Source organism: Gossypium raimondii, chromosome 9, assembly GCF_025698545.1.
Source record: "Gossypium raimondii isolate GPD5lz chromosome 9, ASM2569854v1, whole genome shotgun sequence".
NCBI lineage: Eukaryota > Viridiplantae > Streptophyta > Magnoliopsida > Malvales > Malvaceae > Gossypium > Gossypium raimondii.
In genome coordinates this window covers 11,009,546-11,029,318 of record NC_068573.1, presented here as the reverse complement: position 1 = coordinate 11,029,318, position 19,773 = coordinate 11,009,546, and the positions used below count along the sequence as shown (strand labels likewise).

General features: G+C 32.4%; 1 long non-coding RNA gene across 1 annotated transcript; it reads left to right on the top strand.

Annotated features, from left to right (window-relative positions):
- Window positions 1-3,680: 3,680 nt before the first annotated feature.
- Window positions 3,681-6,308, top strand: LOC128032817 (uncharacterized). The gene is made up of 2 exons (XR_008189157.1): window positions 3,681-4,010; window positions 5,415-6,308. It is a non-coding gene; the product is annotated as an uncharacterized LOC128032817 (long non-coding RNA).
- Window positions 6,309-19,773: the final 13,465 nt, after the last annotated feature.

The window sequence follows — 19,773 nt, the reverse complement described above, 5'->3', positions numbered from 1 at the left end:
CCACATACACAACACTTATCCACTAAACTAAATTAATTCCCTTGACATAATTTCACAATTCCAATTTCTTCTAACTCGGTTTTTGGAATGTGATAGGTGTGAAGAGATGTCAAATTGTATTAAAATTTCAAAATATTATTAAATTTTTTATTTAATTACATAACTTTTAATTATGTTAAAATTGATTTTTTAATATTTATAATTGATTTAATTAGAAAATGTCTATTTTATTTGCTAAAATATATATTATCATATAGTTAAAACCTACACATCATCCGGATCAAAAACTAGTTTATATTAGGTAAACTGATTACAATGGGATTTTATCCATTTTATTATGCAATTGAATGGAAAAATAAAATAAAAAACTTAATTAATGAGGAAGTTTTAAAGAATAATGCCAATTTTAATAATAATAATAATAATAATAATAATAATAATAATAATAATAATAATAATAATAGTGGATTGGGTTTTCACTTTCATTGACATCTGAAGAGAATAAAAAAGAAATCTTCCAATAAAGATGGATAAGCATGCAATGCCAATAATTCAAAAACTACTTAGTGATCTAAGTTTCTTTAAATTTCATTATTCTTTTTGGTAAGATTTTGACGTTTTGTTTAAAGTTGAACATGTACGGAATGGACTACTTGGCTATTACTTTGCAAATGCTAAACGGGCTACGACTAAAATATATGACCCAATATTCTTGGGCTCATAATAAATTATCACCCAAGTCATTATGCCATATTATATTAATATACTTTTTCATCATAAAATCTAGTATTAAATTAATATCACAATATATATCTAATCATATATATATATATGCACGCTATAGCAATGTGAGATTATAAAATAAATAAAAAATAGTCATGTTTTCATACAGTTTTTTTACATGATAATTCAATTGTGAAAGTATTTGAAAGTTTTTAAGTTGATATAATACTTAGTACTACTCATAACCCATCTCAACCCTTAAATAGGAGGATAAACGCGCTTTAACACACTCAAATCCACGTCCTCCTGCACTGGCAACAATGTCAATACCAATCGAGCTAATACTCAATCAGCTTATAATTTTTTATATGTTAAATATAGAGTTGATTTTAAATAAATTGTCTCTTTATTTATGATTTTACTTAATTGGATTATCTTTTAAGTTGTGTTTGGAAAGCCACATAGTAATTAAATTTGAGTGTAATTGCTTATAACTACATAAGAGTTGCATCTTTGGGGAACCATTGTAATTGGTGAGCACCATTAAATTTGGTGTACTTGGAGCATCCTAATTACACTTTTCAATTCTTAGGTTTGGAGTAATTATGCAGATAATTACATTCAAATCCAATTATATCCTATGGCTTTCCAAACACTCATATATGATTTGGCTTTAAAAAATTACTTTTTATACAAGTTTAAGTTATAAAATTATATTACAAGCATGAACATGTATCAATGTTTAGGATAACTATGGGTAAAAAGTTTTAAAATTATATTATAAATCAAAAGCATATATTATAAAAAAATTTTATATGTGTTTTATAAAGTTATAACAAAAAATTGTACTATTTAAATCCTAAAAGTTTCTAATATTATAACCGAAAAGTATATTATAAAAATAATTTACGTATTATAAAAGTGTTATAATGTACTTATTTATAAAAATTATGGTTAAAAAGTATAAACATAATTTATTTACGTGTTCATTTTATATTATAAATATAATAATATATTTATTTATTAAAATGTTACAAACTTTTGTTATAACTTATTTATAAAAATAATTTTCTAAAGTTACAACAAAAAGTAATATTATTTATAAAAAGCGTTATAGAAATTATTGAATATTTTATAAAACCTTGTTTTATAAAAATTTTATATTATTTTAACCTAATTTAAAAGGTTACAATCTAGTTTAAGTGTTGCTCTAAATTAAGTCATATTAAAATTTTATAATCAAAGTTACAGACCATGAACCCAAATATTATGTAGTAGATATTAGTTATGCAAGTACAAAAGTTTTTCTCGCACCATGCATGGGGTATGATACCATTTGAGAGAATGGAACCAAACACAAGCACCAGAGATGACTTGCAAACTCTTTAATTTGATACGTTCAATGCTTCAAAATATAATTAAGAGGACATTTGTTGTTCTAAAAATAGATTTCTCATATTAACGATATCACATCAATATAGTATAAAAAAAAAGGGTAGATCATACTTGTATGTTGCATATTTTATAACTTCATTTGTAAGTGGAATTAGGATGATTCATACTTTGAAGTGTACATGTAATATGAGATCTTAATAATTTTAATGATACATATTTAAATTCAAATTCAAATGATGAAGAATTCAATCAAAGACCAACATATGATGATAAAAGAATATGTTAAATGTTAAAGAGGAATAACCCAATAAATATAGAACGCTAAAGTAATTAGATAAATTTCCATATGGTGTTTATTTTTCTTGTTATTTTATTAGTAATTATATTACCGACTACTTTATTAGACTAACATATTACATATTATGATTTGATTTCAAGTTTTCTTCGTTTAGAAATTTTTATCGTAATGATAAATTTTTATAATAATTAATATTTTTAAAAAGTATAAATTATGTAACTGTGTAATTACAATTTGTAATACCAAATGTGACATAGAAAATTATGAGGTAATTACACTCAGTCACCAAACTCGTATGGAGAATTACAATTTTTGTAATTACAAGAGAGAGTAAATAATTACACTTTCATACAATTACTCAAGATCTTGTCCAAACAAACCCTAATGTTATCATATGAAAATTAATGAATATTAAATTGTTAAACTTAAAATATATATTTTAAAATATACATATTAAAACATTTATCAAATTATGTTTATATTTTTAAATATAATAAGGGTTAATTGCATTAATTAATTAAAATAGAAAAATATTGACATTAAAGTAAATTAATTTAATAGTATATATAAAAATAACCTGTAAGAAATTATTAATAATATTATTTAAAATTATAATAATATTAATAGTCAAACTATAATGATTTTTATTATTTTAATATTAAATATTTTTAAAATTAAATAATAGTAATATAATTTATTCTAAATTAGTTAAATACCTTTTATAAAAAATAAACATTACTTCTTCAACTTATATACCATAATAATATGAGGTTAAAAAATGAAAAAAATAGTAAGCTCACATTATAATTTTTGACACATAATACGTTTTATTTGAAGCACTTGATTATAATTTGGATAAATTATTCTTTTACTCTTTAGCTTTTAATTTTTTAAGCTATTCCATTCTTTTCTTTAAAAAGATTATTTATAATTTTATATGTTAAATATAAATTTTATTTATTGAAAAATAAAAATAAAAATAAAGTTTATTTTAGATAAATTATTTCTTTATCTAAAGACTTTAATTAATTGAATTAAAATTTAATGTTATAATATTAAAATTAATGAATATTAAATTGTTAAGCTTAAAATATAGTTTTAAAAATATACATATTAATAATATTTATTAAATTAATTTTATATTTTCAGATATAATAAGAGTTAAATACATTCATTGATTAAAGTAGAGAAAAAATAAATAAATATAGTTACAAAAAAAAAAATTGAATACCTGATGCTTTAATTGCAGAAGCCTTAGCTAGCACCCAAGCAAATAGATTTACTGAAGAGATGGGTTTCCGATTTTTGGAAATAGAATACGATTCCTCATTAGTGATAAAGAAATTTGGGTGACATGCATTGACAAATCGGTGATTAGTAATATTATTTGGTACGCGAAATAATTCTCAGTGGGTTTTAAAAGAATTAAGTTCCAACATATCAAGAGAGTGGGGAATCAAATAGCTCACCTGCTCACCAAGGATAGATTTCATCGTAAACAAGATGTCTGGTAGATTGGAGAAGCCTCGACGGTGATTCAGGAGATGACGGAGGCAAATCAGCAATACTTTCATCGTCTCAGATGAGTTTCCAGGTATAGGCTTTTCGAAAAGTTTATTTTTCTCAGACTTGAGCTTGGTCATTGTTTCCCTTGATGTTTTGAGATTTTTTTACTGGCATGGAGATATGCTTAGGGTATAGAAGAGGAAAGGACTTGTTTTTCTAATCTATGTTTTTCTTTGATTTCCCATAATGTTTCTTGAGACATGTTATAACTGTTTCTATCTCTTTCTTTTTCATTAAAGCCTGTAAACTGCATGAATACAAACTTGTATAGCAAGGTTTTTACCTAAACATGATAAGTTCAGTTTGGTGGATGGCAATTGGCACCACCTTACATTACCACGTATACTCCTTCAAAGATGATGTCAATTTTCTTCAATGTAAATTGTATAATCAAGTTCAGTTTTTATTCTTTCACTCAATCACCGCAAGAAATAGAATCTCTCTCTCAATTTATGTATTCATTTTATGATATTTGTAGAAGATTTCATCAATGACATTTATTTATGCAAATTGCCAAGAAAAATAATAGATTAATAAAAATAAAAAAATTGATGGTTAAAATCAACAAAAGAAGAGAAGAGATTGTCATGGTATATGTTTTTCTTAATGATATTAAAACAAATTAAGGAAATAATAATAATGATTATTATTAGGCAACATATCAATACAAATTAAGAAAATAATAAAAATACACATAATTCCCAAAATCAATCAATATAAGACAATATATGAATACGAAAGATACTAAATCCTACAACTGTCTAAAATTGGCAATACCAGTATAACCTTTTAGAAAAGTTGTGAAGTTTTATGAATATGGAAATAAATAAATAGAAGTGGAAAAATATTGCTCAATAATTTAACTAATATCTACATATGTAAGCATATGATAGTGGAAAATTTTTCTGTAATTTGAAACCCTAAAACATTAAAAATGGAGAAGATTCTTCAAAGCAGAAACAGGTACAATTTTGATCTCTATGACAATGTGAAAAGAGGAAGAGAAGTCAAAGGTAAATCTTTGATATGAATTACTGCTTAAATTATATTTTTTCTTGAAATATCATTCTTTTGTTATATAAACATTATTCTTTTATAGTTTAACAACAGATGACGTATTAAAATGAGTGAAAGGGAAGTCTAAGCTTAGCCAAGAGATACTTATGGTTTCATTTTGCAATTGTTTACTGTTTGGTTAAGGGTTAGTTTAACATTACTTCCAAGAAGTAATTTTAAACTAAAAATATTTTGAACGGAAGTTTAAATTTTTAAATAAAAAGGTGTTTTTGCAAGGTATTTTTTATTTCAAAAATATTTTTGAAAAGCTTAAAAGCAACTTATTTAATAATGTTTTTATCTTAAAAGTACTTTTGTCTCAAAAATACTTCCAATAAGCAATGTTAAACTAACTCTAAATTATTTATTTTTACAGTGGTTCCATGGGAATGTAATTTTGGGGGTCCTGTGATTCCTATTAGCTGGAATTTGTTCGATTGGGTATGATTCCAATGAGTGGTAACATCAGGAATTGGCAGCGGAATTTCGAGCTGGATGTTGGGATTTTATTTGTTCATAATTCAAATAGATGAGATTATTTTACGTGGAGTTTGAACAAATTGTGGCATGTTGAGGACCTTGTTTTCTACCAGGGAGCTCTAGCTTTGGTGCTTGGGAATTTTCCTTCTTATTTTAACTTCATGTTGGTTGAAAGTAGAGGTCATCATGGGCCGGGCCGGACCCAAAAAAAATTTTGGCCCGCATCTTAGGCTCGGCCCGGCCCGAAATATGGGCCAAAAATTTTATCCAGGCCCGGCTCGGGAAAAATTCTTAAGCCCGAGCTCTGCCCGGTCTATTTTTTAATAAACACCAAAAATTTATTTTAAAAATAAAAAAAGTATTTTAAAAATATTTTAAAATTAAAAAAATAAATAAATATTTATTATATATTCAGGCCAGGCCGGGCCGGGCCCGGGCCAAAAAATTGGTGCCCGAGGCCCGGACCATTTTCTAAACGGGCCTCATTTTTTTACCCAAACTCATATTTCGAGTCTATATTTTTACCAGAACCCTCCCATATTTCGGGCCGGGCCGGGACGTTAGGCTTGAAAGGGAAGAGCATTTTTGTCAGCTTCTTGGAGTGATGTGGTGGTTGCTTGTGCCTGTTTTTACTGATGGAAGAGAAGGCCGAGTTCGGATGGTATTAATTTTTAGAAATTTCAGAAATGGAATAAAGAACATACTTTTTTTTTTTACTTGAATATAGATTATTAATTTTAATATTCAAAATATTCTTTTAAGTAATAAAATGACATTCCAAGTTACAATATATGTCTGTTTTAATATTTTATTAAGTAATAGATTATGAAAACTGCAAAATTATTAAATATAGAATTTTCTTGAATCATTTTTTTTGTTAAAGCGATATGACACATATACAACCATTTAAAAAGGGATATGTAATTTATACAATTAACATTGTTTTAAAAAATAAATCATACGTTATACAAATAAAATTGATTAAAAATTAAATAGAAATATTGATTCTAACCATTAAAAATAAAAATACATGTTTGGGGTGCTAACGAGCCGAACCGAGATTGAGCTAAGGTAGGCTCAGCTCAAAAACCTGAAGGTCGAGCTTGGCTCGAGCTCAACTTGGCTTAAGGCTTAAATCAATCTTTATTTTTTTTCCTTTTTGCTAGCATTACTATTTACCTATTCTAACGTTATTTGTTCCATGTTTCCAGCTACTTGAAATAGGAAAGATGAACAGTGAGCTTAAAATCCAGTTATTTGTTTCCGTCAATCTCTTTCTCGAATCTTTAGCTTCAAATTCAGCTTGCCTTTTCTCTTTACTTAGTTCTTTGGCTTTATGTGTCCGATCAACCAGTACAACAAATTCTTTCAACTCAAGGATCCTAACTAATAACTTTATATTTTCATTTAATCCATCTTCAAACCGTTTACACATTGCAGTCTCGGTCGGAATGCACTCTTGAGCATATTTACTCAATCGAAAAAATTCTCGCTCGTATTCTGATACGGTCATGTGGTCCTGCTTGAGCTTTAGAAATTCCTTACGTTTTTTATCTAGAAACCTCTGACTGATATATTTCGTACGGAACTCAGTTTGAAAGAATTCCTAAGTGATCCTCTCTCTCGGCACTACAGAAGTCAATGTATTCCACCACTGGTAAGCTGAATCTTTTAGTAGAGATGCTACACACTTCACACATTCGGTCGGTGAACAGGATAACTCGTCAAAAACCCTAATGGTATTCTATAACCAGAATTCTTCAGCCCCGTACTTACGAATCTTATCAATAGGAGGCTTACTAACTCGGATTGGTTATGTACCTTGAGGAATAACAGGAACCGGTTGGGGAACAGGAAGGGGTGGAGGTTGTCGAGCAGCCACGTTCGTCCGTATAAACTCGATGAACCAACCATTCATCCTCTAGAAGAAGGCTTCATTAGCCTCTCCTCCCCGACCCTCAGAGCTTTGTACAACTCGAAGCTACTTCATGAACGGAGGCTTGAGCGTTACTCTCTACTTCATCGGAATCAGCTAGGTTGGATGTCATTACTATATGAAAACATGTTTTAAAACAGTCAGGAGATATCACACTATCACATGTTATATAATGGTATGTATAGTTAGACTCGTACACGCTACATTAGTCTAAGAATTGATTAAACTGTAGCTCTGATACCAATAAATGTAACACCCCTAACCCGAACCCGTCAAAAGAACAGGGTTACAGAGTATTGCCGAAATTTACAATTTAAACAAACAGAAAATTTAAATATTTCATAACATATAGCATTCATGTCAGAAACCAATCATAATAATGCATATTGTCCCTAATACGAGCCCTCTATGCCCAAAATATACTATAGAAACAAATCGAGACTAAATCAGAAATTCAGATGATTTTTCAGAAACTTATAAAACTTTTAAAACTGCAGGGGTCAAACGGCAGTGTGGTCAGGCCGTGTGAGAGACACGCCCGTGTCTTAGGCCGTGTGGGCATTCAAAATAAGGACACACTGGCATGTCTCAGTCTGTGTCCATGCCCTTGTAACTCACTGACTTGGGTCACACGGCCAAGCCGCACGCCCGTGTGCTAGGCCGTGTGAGTATACTGACTTGTATTCTTTAGAAGATACAGGGGACACACGACCGTGTCACTTGGCCATGTGTCACACACGGCTGAGACACACCCGTGTCTCTACTCATATGAACAAAAATAGGTCATTTTCCAAGCCGCATTTCTCACCCAATTTGGAACCAACCTAAACTCAACAATTTGCATATAACCAAGTCATAAATAGGCATCCAAAACAAGCCAGAATCAAGTCTTAAACATGTAATATTTCACATACAACCAATATGCCTTTAGGCACATCAAATGACAATATTCAAACATGTATTTTCATATATATAATTTAACCAAATAAACCATCAATTTACCAAGCTAATTTGCATTCTTTCATACCAATTCACTTATCTACCAAAACATACCATTTGATACGAAAATGCAATTCAAATACTAACATATTTAGACATATATAAACCTTCCACATCATGGTTCCAATTCATCACCAATTCTTCACATTACAAAGACATGTACAAAATGCACATTTAGCTAACATTTACCTTTCATCATTTTATCACAAATCAAGCCACACACCAAACATAATAAGGTCATTTATACATACACATAGTAAAATATACCAAAACACAAGCCAAAGTATATGGCTACAACCACAACATCACACATAGGCCAACATTAGTAAAAATAACCTATACATGCCATTATAACCGAAATTAAACAACCGAATATACCAAAAGAGCCGATGGATAGTGTGATATAGCTCCGACAAGCTTCCAACCCGAATGAGCTTCTAAATCACTAAAAAACACGGAAAATAACAGAGAGTAAGCATCTAAACTTGGTAAGTTCATATAAAATAGAATTTAGCTTACCGTTTAGTCACATTTATGGTAAGCATACAAAGCATATCCAAACTCAATTTGGCCAAAGGCCTAAACACATATCCTCATCAACTATGTTAGTTATGTAATTCATATAAATATCAAGAAACATGTATGAGCTCAACAATAATCAAACTTCCATATACATATGGTTTCCACATCATGTATCTATATATCATGTACAAATCATTTTCATGTATCTCATGTAAATACTTGTAGTAGTTCGTATTGAACTCATGTAATCTCGTAATAGAACAATGCCCTTTGAACCATTTAGAATATCTTTGGATACTCGGGTAGTACACACGAGGTGTACTAAATTATAATCTGTCAATTCTTGTACATGTATGCTCATACGAGCTCTGAATCGGTATGCTCTTACAAGTTGTAAACGGTAAGCTCCTTCGAGCTAAATAATGGTAAGTTTCTTCTAGCTGAATAACGATAAGCTCATGCGATCTGAGTATCAGTAAGCTTATACGAGCTGAAATCTATAACTCTAATGACATGTCATTTGTATCTTACGAATTCCTAAAGTTTAAACGGGACTCGATAATCATCGTACGTCGTCAGATATATGATTGATATTCATATATGATGATAATGTAAATAACATATACCTAATTCAATCAAAGCATATAATTACACAATTTTATTACACAAACTTACCTCAACGAGTGTACGTAGATAAGAAGGCGACCAATCCGATATTTTCTCTTTGCCTCGATCTAACTCCATACGAGGTCTAACATGATCTATATGAATGAATTTAACTCATTTCAATATAATTCTCATTTAATTTAGCCCGACACACATTTTTGGAAAAATTATCATTTTGCCCCTATACTTTTAATTCTTTGCAATTTAGTCATTATCTTATAAAAATGGAAATTTGCTTGATTTCATTATGACCCATCATAGCCTAATCATATACATGCTTATAATAGCCTAAATTTGTCACAAATTCGTAATTTTACCACACAATTTATCAAAATTTTCAATTTAATTCTTAATTGATAATTTCATCAAAAATTCCTTTACAAAAGTTGTTTATCTAACAGCAACCATTCATTTTCTACCATTAAACTTCAAAACCCTAACATGTTCATCAATGTAAAAACTCAAATACTTTAAAAATTTCACAAATTAGTCTCCGGGCTAGCTAGATTAAGCTTTAACGATCCCAAAAACATAGAAATTAAAAAAAAATGACAAGACACATACCTAATTAATGAAAACAAGCTTGTCGAATCCTAAAGATCAAAAATGGCTTTCTTCCTTCAATATTCGGTTGAACAAAATGGATAAATATGATAGCAAATTTGGTTTTATTTATTTTATCATTTATTACTTATTTACAAAATTAACCTTAATTGACTTTAAAAATTACACTAATGTCAAGCCATGTACATCCACTATCACATTTAATGGTCTAATTATCATATAATGACCTCCACTTTAAAGTTCTATAGCTATTAGAAACCTTTAGCTATTAGAATAAAACTTTTGCACTTTACGCGATTTAGTCCTTTTTATCAAATTGAGCATGTAAACGGAAAAATTTCTTAACGAAATTTTTGTACGGTAATACTATCATGTTATAAAACATAAAATAATAATAAGATTAATTTTCTAACTTCATATTTGTGGTCCCAAAACCATTGTTCTTATTTTACTAAAAATAAGTTGTTACATTTGTAACACCCTATACTCGACTCGATCGTCAAGCCTGAGTATCGGATGCCACAACTAACTGAATAACTTAACATATTTGTATTAAAATTTGATTTATAAATATGTATACTTAGACAACTTATACCTTCTCGTTTCTTATTAACGTATATATATGTGTAACATCCCAAAGATCGGCTTAGAAAAAATCATGTTTTGAAACCAAAAGAGGTCATCCCTCGATTGGAGTTTAGACTTTGGAAATTCATGACAAGTAAATTGATCTGGTTCTGTTGTTAAGTGTTCTAGGTATGTGTGTAAGGTTCTGGGTTCGAATCATGTTTTTGGAAATTTTGTCATTTTGCTTAAACCCTTACCTTTGAATATAAGTTAAACATAGTCAAGTGATGTCAAGAATAAGCCTATTGGTTCGATGGTTAAACATTTGTCTCTGCCTGTGGTCTAGTGTTCGAATCCTGGCATGTGTTAGGGAATGCTTATTTTTTGCATTTCGTTGTGTCGTAGCTAGCTCGGTTGGTTATTTAAAACCTTCTAGCAACCTCTAGTGAGGTTTCTCATCTTTTTGTTCTTTTTTTCTTCCTGCCATGTTTCTTCTGTCATTCCTTTCCCTATATTTAGTTTCTTTGTTTTGGTTACTTCCTTTCAAAGTGACATTTCTTTTTGTTTCATTACATTGCACTGATTCTGTATGGGATCCAACTTATCATCCTAGTTTAATCCATTGGTCGGTAAGTTTGATTTAAAGTTTTAGTGTCGAAAGTCTTTCGACATAACTTTAATTTTGGAATGTTAGTTTTTAGCGATTTGATTGCGAGTTAACTATTTGTTGGACAGTTGCTGCTTGTTTAGGGACGAGAACTCACCCTTATTGTTTCTGCTTTAAACCCGTATCAGGTGCGTACCGAAAACCCCTATTTTTATGAATTTCAAAAGGCCAAAAAAATGTGGCTATCGATGCCACACGGCCAGGGATATGGATGTGTGCCCAGGCCGTTTGAGCCACACAGTCATGTGTCAAGTCGTGTGGTTGGCTGTGTAACTCACTGTTCATCAAATTTGAGCCATATGGGCAAGGGACATGGACATGTGTCCAGGCCGTGTGTGGCCATGTTAGTGCAAGATTCACACGGGCAAAGGACACGGGCATGTGTCTAGGCCGTGTAACTTACTGTTTATGATTTAGGACCACACGGTCAAGAACATGGGAGTGTTCTCAGGAAAGGACATAGGCGTGTGTCCAGGTTGTGTAATAACTATTTTTTAATTAGGACCGTATGGACAAGTGACACAGGTGTGTGTCAGCCGTGTGGGACACACGGGTGTGTGCTAGACCGTGTGGAGCCACACAGGCCAGTTCTCTAATTTGTATGAAACTACACGGGCGTGTGAAGTTATATTTAGAATTTTTTCTTGAGGCGACAAGCATCGTTCGAAACAGGTGTGGGCCTATTGTAAGGTCCGTACAATCTAAATTAGGTTATATAACTTGATATCTAATGATTTGATAATGAACAACTTGTGATTTGTACGTATATCTGTTATGTTTGAACCTAAGTGAGTAGGATCTGTCAGAGTGTAATGTGCTATTGTCTATGTGTACAAATTATCCAGGTACGATCTGTATTCTGTTAAGTTTATTGGTACACCTCTTTGTTACTCTGTTGATGAGTAATATATGATATCTAAACATGTTAAACTGATTGTTACTGATTATGATTTATAACCGTGCATGTAACTTTATAGCAAATCTGAAATGGTCTGTTGAGGTTTGATAAGTCTGTTTTACAAAACATGGACTCTCATATTTACTGATTCTGTTATTGAGAGATAGCATGGCTTACATGCTCATTACTCTGATTCTACATAAGCATGCCATGACACATTGCATAGGACTTCGATTGATGTAACAGGAAAAAGTTTCTGGCAATTTAATTATCTGTATTATCTGGTGGTTTATCCACAATTCTATTTCGACAGTTTAACTGTATTATAGTATCTTGACCACATTTATTTGATTGGTAGTTTAACTGTATATTATTAAGTCATCATTGTCAGGCAACCCAGGTGGCGGGTCATCGTTGTCGAGCAACCCGTGATGACTTTATTAGTGTGTTTTAAATGGATGAGTTTGGAGGAAAACTCTATTTTGGTGTGTAATGGATTTTGGGGAGACTATTTTTGATAAATTTATATTCTGATCTGTTTGAAAAATATTGTATCTGCATAAACATACATGCTCTGTTTTGTTCTATTATGTTCTGCTCTACTCTGCTTTGTTCTGTTCTGTTCAGTATTGCTCTACTCTGTTCCATCCTATTCTGTTTTGCTCTATTCGATTTTGTTTTGTTTGAATTGTGTTGTTCTACTCTGTTCTGTTTTGCTTTGTTCTGTTGTACTACCTCTGTTGAAATCTCTGTGATACTCTAGATCTGTTCCGTACTGGTTGTACAACTGTTATCAAATGCTTGCGTTACTACGATTTATATATTACATTCTGTTTATCTGTATTTGAGTTTGGTTATACGCGATGCTTGGTGACTCACCCTTTGTCTTATTTTTATCTGTTAAGAAGATATCTGATTTAGGATCACACGGCGTGCGAGAGCTTGGATTGTTTTGCACTTAGATAACTACAATTTAATCCTTTGGATTTGTAATCTATTTTGGACTTGTCTTATTTTTCTTTTTATAATCTCGTCAATATCTGCCAAGTCTAAAATGAAACTACAAAATTATCTAAATCGACTAAAATGAATTTATGGTTTTCAAAGTTAAAACTCTGAAAAGAATTATGTTTTTACTATGTTGGTGTAGTCGTCCAGATTTGGCTTAAATTTTTAGGCTGGGTTTGGGGTCTTACATTTAGTGGTATCAAAACGAGGTTTACAAAACTCAGGCTATGGTTTTTGGGTTCAAAACTCTTCTTGAAAAAATATTTTAAATAAATGAAACTTCTTATTGAATTTGAGATATACTGTTTCTGAAAAGTGTATATTCAGATTTTGGTTCTTTTTTAGTCTATAAATAGAAAATCCTGTAAGTATCTCTACTTTAGCTATACGGAATGAAGTAGCATATACCGTAGTGTTTTGGTATTTTTTTTCTAGCTAAAACTGTGGATCAATACCATGAATACGCACAACCTTGTTGTACGAATGTGTGTTGGATTTAGTTGAGCGACTCGAGTCGAGTCCTCTTCTCGAGGCAATGAGCCCAATCCAGAAATATGTGAGTCTATTAGAACCCTCGAATCTATGGGAAACAGATTGAGTGTTAATTTTTTATTACTGTGATAGACACCACTAGGTGTAATTGTTGAGGAAAACTGAGAGGTTGTCTCATATGTGGATAGGTAGCAAATCAAGTTAGAGTTTGCGCACAACGTACTTTTAGTCTGGTATGAGCTTTGATCCAGAAATGAAATCCGTGTTAGGGATATTCGGTAAGATAGATAGAAAAGTCGAGAGGTGTCTGGAAATCATGCAGGTATTTTATGCTTTAATTCATTTGTGCTCTACTTGATAAAACTGTCTGAACTTGTATGGTAATGGTAAGGGACGTTTTCAATTATGTAAGTAAAAATCTAAAGTAAAAGAACCATTAGTGATATTTTTGTAAAGAATTTGGGTGATAGACTGCATTAGTCAATAGAAAGTCTGTTAAAACCATGATTTGTTGCCTTGAAATTAGTTTAACGCAATGGTAGTGTGGTGCTATGTATACAAGAGTATTTCAGATTCTGTGTGTTAATGTGTGGTATGACCGTGAGAATTTCAAGGACAATATTATTTTAAGGAGAAGAGAGTTGTAACATCCCAAAAACCAGCTTAGAAGAAATCACGTTTTAAAACCAAAAGAGGTCATCCCTCTATTTGACTTTAGACTTTAGAAATTCTGGACAAGTAAATTAATCTGGTTCAGTGGTTAAGTGTTTTGGGTATGTGTGTGAGGTTTTGGGTTCGAATCCTATTTCTGGAAATTTTTTTCATTTTGCTTAAACCCTTACCTTTGAATGTTGGTTTATAAGTTAAACACAGTCAATTGATGTCAAGAATAAGCCTGCTGGTTCAATGGTTAAACATCTGTCTGTGCCTGTGGTCCAGTGTTCGAATCCCGGCCTGTGTTAGGGAATGTTTATTTTCTCATTTCGTTGTTGGTAGTTAGTTTGGTTGGTTATTTAAAACCTTCTAGAAACCTCCAGTGAGGTTTCTCATCTTTTTGTTCTTTTTTTTCCTTCCTGTCATGTTTCTTTTGTCATTCATTTTCCGATATTTAGTTTCTTCATTTTGGTTACTTCCTTTTAAAGTGACCTTTCTTTTTGTTATGTTACATTGCACTGATTCTGTACGGGATTTGACTTATTCTCCTAGTTTAATCCATTGGTCGGTAAGTTTGATTTTAAGTTTTGGTGTTGAAGGTTCTTTGACGTAACTTCGATTTTAGAATGTTAGTTTTTAGCGATTTGATTGTGAATTAACTATTTGTTGGACAATTGTTGGTCATTTAGGGATGAAAACTCATCCTTGTTGTTTCTGCTTCGAATCCGTATCAGGTGCATACCAAAAACACCAGTCTTTGTGAATTTCAAAAGTTAAAAAATATGGTCGTTAATGCCACACAGGCAAGGGACACTGGCGTATGTCTAAGGCCTCATATGGCCATGTTAGTGTAGGGTTCACACGGGCAAAGGACACGGGCGTGTGTCTAGGCCGTCTAACTCATTGTTTATAATTTAGGACCACACGTCCAGAGACATGGGCATGTCCTTAGGCCATATGAGCCACACAAGTAAGGCCATGGGTGTGTGCCCAGGCTGTGTAAGCCATACAGGCAAGGACATGGGCATGTGTCCAATCCGTGTAACTCACTGTTTGCAAATTAGAACCACACGGGCAAGTGAGACAGGTGTGTGTCAGGCTATGTGGGACACACAGGCGTGTGTCAGGCCGCGTGGGACATACGGGCGAGCACACTGCCGTGTGCCAAACCGTGTGGAACCTCACGAGCCAATTCTCCAGGCCGTATGAAACCGCACGAGCATATGAAGTTATTTTAGAATTTTTCCTTAGGGCTACAAGTGTCATCCGAAATGGGTGTAGGCTTACTGTAAGGTCCGTACAATCTAAATTAGGCTATATAACTTGATATTTAATTATTTGTAATGAGCAATTTGTAATCTGTACGTATATCTGTTATGTTTGAACCTAAGTGAGTAGGACCTATCAGGACATAATGTGTTATTGTCTATGTGTGCAAGTTATCAATGTACGATTTGTATTCTGTTAAGTTTATTAGTACGCTTATGCATTACTCTATTGATGAGGAATATATGATATCTGAACATGTTAGACTAATTGTTACTGATTATGATTTATAACCGTGCATGTAACTTCATGGAAAATCTGATATGGTCTGTTGAGGTTAGATAAGTCTGTTTTACAAAACCTGGACTCCCATATTTACTGATTCTATTATTGAGAGATAGCATGACTTACATGCTCATTACTCTGATTCTGCATAAGCATGCCATGACACATTGAATAGGACTTCAGTTGATGTAACAGGAAGAAATTTCTGGCAATTTAATTATCTGTATTATGTGGTGGTTATCCATAATTCTGTTCCGGCAGTTTGACTGTATTATAGTAGCCTTACCACATATATTTGATTGGCAGTTTAACTGTATATTATTAAGTCATCATTGTCGGGCAACCCGGGATGGCGGGTCATCGTTGTTGGGAAACCCGTGATGACTTTATTGGTGTGTTTTAGATATATGAGTTCATGGGAAAACTCTATTTTAGTGTGTAACAGATTTTAAGGAGACTGTTTCTGATAAATCTACATTCTGAACTATTTGAAAAATATTGCATCTACATAAGCATACATGCTCTGTTCTGTTCTATTATGTTCTGCTCTGTTGTGTTCAGTATTGCTCTGCTCTGTTCCATCCTATTCTGTTTTGCACTATTCAGTTTTGTTCTGTTTGAATTGCGTTGTTTTGCTCTATTCTGTTTTGCTTTGTTCTTTTGTACTACCTCTGTTGAAATCTCTATGGTACTCTAGATTTGTTCCGTACTGGTTATATAACTGTTATCAAATGCTTGCGTTACTACGATTTATATATTACGTTCTGTTTATTTGTGTTTGAGTTTGGTTATACGTAGTGCTTGGTGACTCACCCTTTATCTTATTTTTACCTGTCAAGAAGACATCTAATTTAGGATAGAACAGTATACAAAAGCTCGGATTGTTTTGCGCTTAGATAACTATAATTTAATCCTTTGGATTTGTAATATGTTTTTGACTTGTCTTATTTTTATTTTTATAATCTCGTCAGTATCTGCCAAGTCTAAAACGAAACAACAAAATCATCTAAATCAACTAAAATGAATTTATGGTTTTCAAATTTAAAACTCTAAAAAGAAGTACGTTCTTACTACATTGGTGTAACTCATTCAAATTCGACTTAAACTTCTAGGCCGGGTTTGGGGTGTTACAATATATACAATCATATTAATTTTAATTCCTTACAACCTGTCACACATAATTACTCAATAATTATTTACAATTTACAATTCGACTCCAAGTAGACTTAGTCAATTCCGACCCTGATGCGAAGCCCTCATGGGTGCCCCACTGTATACATGTTTAGCTATCGCTTACCACCTAACTTTGGAAAAGTCTAGCTCGGCCCCTCTTGAATTTTTCTAGGTCACTATCTAACCTACATTCAAACAGTAATTTTTTTAAGTTTGACGGAACTTAATGAGGTTTGTACATAAATGCGCAAAAGATCTCATACTATTTAATAAAATGAGGTTTTTGGTTCAGAGTTAAGCTCCTTGGATTTCATAGGAGATTTTGCAAACTCAATTGGCTAAACCAATGCCCTAGTTACTCTAAGTCATTCCTTAGCGGACATGATCCCTAACCTAGCCATAAATATTATTTCTCATTTGGGTTTCACCTCACTTATTATTGATCTACAACCCTAAAAATCATATTCTTTACTCTTGACTGGCAACACTCAACGTTTACTCAAATAGTTGGCGTCAACTCAAGTCTTTACTAGATTTGCAACCTCTTCCTAACATTATCTTTCCCTTGGGAAAACTAATGCCTACAATGCAACCCCCATAACACCTGCTCTTTTAGTCCATTCCTCAAGAGGTTTCATTAGACATGCGATTCCTACCTAGGGTAGATCAACAAGATCTTCACCGTCTCTCATGGTCCTGACGAACTTCCGTTTTTCACATTTCTTTGGCAGACTTGATTGATCATTAAGCATTAAGCTAACATTTCCTGGCAAAATATTTTAAAATTATTATTGCCTTACAATTTTAAAATTATATCAGTAACTTCTCTGGCAAACTATTTTTGTTGCACATTACGTATACCTCCTTATCTAAGGAACTTTTTTAATCTTTTCACCCTACTTAGGTTGAGACGTTACCTTGCCTCACTCATCATCGCCTCTGGTAAATTCTCTCATTATTCTGATAGCGTGTGTCCCTCGAACGCTTCAAGCTCATTCATTCTTATGACTTATCACACCAATCACATTCTTAACTCTACTTTAAACCTTGGCATCTCTCCTGTAATACCGATCTGTGGATTTTCCAAGTGTAACCTCATGTTTCACGTATTGGCGGACTTTTTCATGTTTATTTTCCTGATGAACTACACCATGTTTTTTGTCTCGACGGACTATACTGGTTGTCATAGTTGAGCTATGGTCTTACACGTTTGACCTCTTCTGAGGTGTTGCCCCGTAGGACCTTACTACAGTCGCAGTGTCGCCCTATAGAGCTTGTTGATTGCCGTCACGGTTTTGATTTATGGAACCAAATAATTGTAGTCAAGTTATCATTCTAAAGAACCTGTTTCACATTTCACCTTGATGCTTGAACACAAAAGTGTCCCACCACAAGGCCCGAAGCTACGCACATCATAGTCTGCACTCAGTAGTACTGTATGGCAGTATCTTAACGAAATTCCTATTTTCCTATTCCTCTGCCCATTCCTCTATTTTTCCATTCCTAACATTAATGTTTGCACACACCAGTGTCCCCTGCGTAAGGCTCGTAGCTTTGCACATCACTGTTTGCATGCAGTAATACCTTATGGTGGTATCTGACAAAATTTCTCATTCCTAATCCTAACTTCATCTATCCTGTTAATAAATTTCCTATCAGTAAATTTCCCTTCGCAATATGGAAATAATAATCAAACAAATCATACAACTTATCATTGAAAATACACTATGCCAGTCTATCTATCACCAATTATCTACCAAAAACTACCAGCAGGCAATTGGTGAAAACTCACACGTACAACTTACTCTTTCTTCAAACACATACATATCATAACTTAGGCAACCTTAGTACATCTTCATCATGGTACATGCAAAGTCACATAACATCATCTATCATTCAGAAGGTAAGGTACAGAAACTCACTTCGTTTCCTTAACAATGTCAACCTAGCTTGTCTGAACACTAGACCCCTCTGTCCTGACAACTAAGCATGACAACCATTTATCAGTTAAACTAAAACTATTCAATCCTTAAAACCTAGAAACCATGATTATGTAGAAACTCTTAAGAGTCCTTGCTTTACCTCATTATTCAATTCATGCATGCAGAGAGGTAAGGAAACTTACCAGTTCCTCAGTTTCTCTACTACTAAACCTCAATCTATACAATGGTTGTAACATGCAGTGCTTCCTTCAGTTGCATCCTCTCCTTCTTCGGTAAAGCCAAAGAAGACGATACATCTTAGAAAAATGGGTAAACAAAATTGAAAAGGATTTTGTCTTCCACTCACACCCACACCTACGTAAACATATATATAGCCAAAGTTGGCATGGTCTCCTTAGTCTTTTATAGCCAATCACCACTAATCATTTTGTCTACCACTATGGACCAGTCGGTTCGATCCTAAACAAAACAGAACTGATGCAACTAATCACAATTCAGTTACTAAAATTTTTGAATTTCTCGATGGGGTTTGATAAGTCACTAATCCTTTCAATTTAATCATAACTTTCCCTAAGTTTTAGGTCAAAAAGATACCCAGGTGTTATAACATTTCTA